We start from the raw sequence: 3107 nt of genomic DNA on the forward strand, positions 1-3107 counted from the left end.
GCTCTATGGTGAGCGCTGGCGGGAGCGCCGCTTCCGCCCGCCGTCAGGGCTCGGCGGCGGCTGCGCGGTGTCCCTGTCCCCGCCCGCCCGCCTCACCGGGTGACCGTACTCGCAGCGCTGGCTCTCTCGGGGGCTCCCACCACTGACCGCCGTGGCGCTGCCCCGCTCCTCGCCGGCCCTTCCTGAGGAGCCTCTGCGGGATGGGCCTTGTCCCGCGCAAGGGGGTTTCTTGCTCCTTTTCTCAGCCCCGAAAGACGGAGCACTAACAGCTCGATGCTTGGGTTTTCCCCGGTTCCATCGGGATCGTTACCAGGAGTGCAGGGTGCAGCCTGATTCCTCTTAAAATAACCTTTTGATATGGAGAATATTTTACAGGTGAAGGTTATGCAGGAAGTTTACAATCAAGTTCTATGTTTAACTGCTGAACTCTTTTCTTCAATATATATCAACGCAAAAGACATTATTTCAGTTTCTCACAGCACATGTGGAAACACTGGCTTGTTTCCTACTAGTACTTGGTTTGTGTTTCTGCTTTGCTCTGATTTGGTGTCTCTATTCTTGCAGTTGGTGATGGAGAACAATGCAGAGTGGGTCACTAATGACACGTACCAAGTTAGTAATTCCAGAAACATACATGCCTTAATATACCTAAAAACCAAGATGGGATGGACTAATTTTAAAAGCTTGCTTTTGCTCATTAGCCTTATCTTGGTATCTAGGTTAGCAGGACAGAGCTCCCGAAGCAGCGGGGTTGGCAGTCTCTGGTCTTGGCATTAGCTGCTGAACCGGTGACCTTCAGGTCCAGTAACTTTAACTTGGTTATGGCGAGTCCATAGCTTTGGAGCCACATGTGATTCCTGACTCCCATGCCAGAATGGCTACTCATGGGATGGTGCTGGTGCTGCTGAGCAGCGAGAATCCCATGCAATATAGAAGTAACCCGAGGGGAGCTGTCAAGGCTGGCAATACCAGGTTCCCCGCAGCTTACCCCATTCTGATCCACAACAGACTGTGCAAAAACCTGGGGTCACTTCCCAGGAAATTACCCCTATCTCATGCCTGGGAAGTGCTTTGGAATGGTTTCCTTTTTCAGCCCCTCCAAGATGTGCAGTATGGCTCCTCTGCCTTTCACAACCATTTCAGAAGTTTGATTTTCAGCTTAAAGATTCACAGTTACCCTCAGCTTTAAATGTTCAGTTAGTGGCTTTGTGGAGGGCTACTCACCTGAGTCATACTGACAGCCTGGTGCTTCAGCAAAAAGACTGCTGACTACCTGCCAGAGCCACCCAGTAACTCCCTACAGCCTGCAAGCAAGTTAGAGGCACATCTTTTTGAGTTGTTATCCCATTAACCTGCAGTCACTGCATTAGTGCTAACAAAAGCCTGCGCCGTGAAATCAACTCTCAGCCAAGCCGAAGCACGTTTCTGATGTCTAAGGCAGGGAAAACTGTGATTCAACACCCAGAATCAGCAGATTTGGTTGCCTCGGTGCCACACTGGCCATGCAGATGGATTGAATCAGGGAACCTCACAAAGTCTGGCATTTATCACGTTGGACCACTCGGCTATAGCTGTGACAACCCGAAGCTTTAGACAGACCCATTTGTTCACTCAAGCCTGCAAAACTGAAGGTAATAGTTCCCAAGATGGAGTTTTTAAACATAGCCCTGATTAAGATGGAGCTGAGTAAATGATCATGCAACAGTCACAGTAAAAGACCATTTCACTGTGTTTATTATTACAGGCACAATCCCACATGTCCCAATCCAATACAATCCAACAAAGGCAACCAGAAATGCAGAACTACTAACTTCACAAGCCGTTTTTTCTTGATGCCACTTTGGCAATTCCAGGGCACTGAATGCTAAAGCCTGATTCTGTTACATTAAGAAATTTAGTAATCTTGGAAACCCTTTGACTCATCTGCCCAACAGTGTGGAATTGTTGAGTAGATATTAAGATATGGAGATGTGTAGGCACATGAGTTCCCTTCGTTTGCGTCCTTCTAGGCCAGGTGAGTTGGGCTGCTTCAGAACTTGCATCTTGACTGCCTGGGGAATTCTGGTCTAATGTGACAGGGGAATCTGCAGTGGGAGTAGTACAATGCTTACCCGAGTTGTTTACGCAGGTCCAAATCATGCACGCAGGTCTGTGAAGCAGCACTGGTGCCTGATGAGAGAAGAAGGGTCCACCTGGGAATTTCCTACCGTCTCACTTTCTCAATAACATCTGTCCCCTTCTCTCTAATCAAAGAGAGATAGATGACTCAGTCGCATTTCCCCCATGACCAGATTAAAGAAAAGAGAAACGATGGTGTTTTTTTCACCCCTGCTGTGAGACAGAGAAAGTGGCTAGTCACAGAGTAAAGAAAGAGTGGTGTTTTAGATTTGGCTGTCGATAAATCTGTTTATAATGGGACCCCACTCTGCATGCAAAGAGGATCTTAGGCTTTATTTCTCTTAGCACGAGTACATTTTTGTACACTCATAACATTGCTATATATATTTATGTGCATTATTCCAAGATACTGGTAGTACTCAATTTTATTTCAGCAAGGTTTTTAAAATTTTAAAACTTAAACGTACAACTGCAATGAACATCACTTTGGCGTTCAGCCTTTGCAGCATCAGTACGTTAACAGATTATTAAATTCTCTCAAAAGTCTGTATGCAGAAGAGAAGTTACCTTTCCACACCTACAGCTGACGCTGGCACGGGTATTACAAAGCCGATGAGTTTTAAGAAACTGAGAGAACTAAGATTTAGAGCATTTTCTCATGTATCCCCTCGGGTTCGCCTCCGGTTCTGTCACAACACCAGACTCTCCGTCGCGCTTCACCTTTCTGCGTGGTCAGCGCGTTTCCCGTAGCGGCAGCTGGAATGCTGCTGAGGGAATTTCGCTGGCTGGGAAGCGTACGGGCGCCCAGCTACGGACCGCCAAGACCCGACACCCTTTCCAAGTTTTCTTAAACACAAGGCGCCCGGGACAGGCGCCGCAGTAGAGCCTGCACGGAAGCTGCCTCCGAAGCCTCGCCCCCGTCCCGGGCCTCCCGCCGCCGCACTGCGTTAGGGCGGAGGAGCCGCTGGGGAAAGGCGGGGGGGCGCGCT

Source organism: Athene cunicularia (assembly GCF_003259725.1).
Source record: "Athene cunicularia isolate RWA chromosome 5 unlocalized genomic scaffold, athCun1 chr5_part1, whole genome shotgun sequence".
NCBI classification, from domain to species: Eukaryota; Metazoa; Chordata; class Aves; order Strigiformes; family Strigidae; genus Athene; species Athene cunicularia.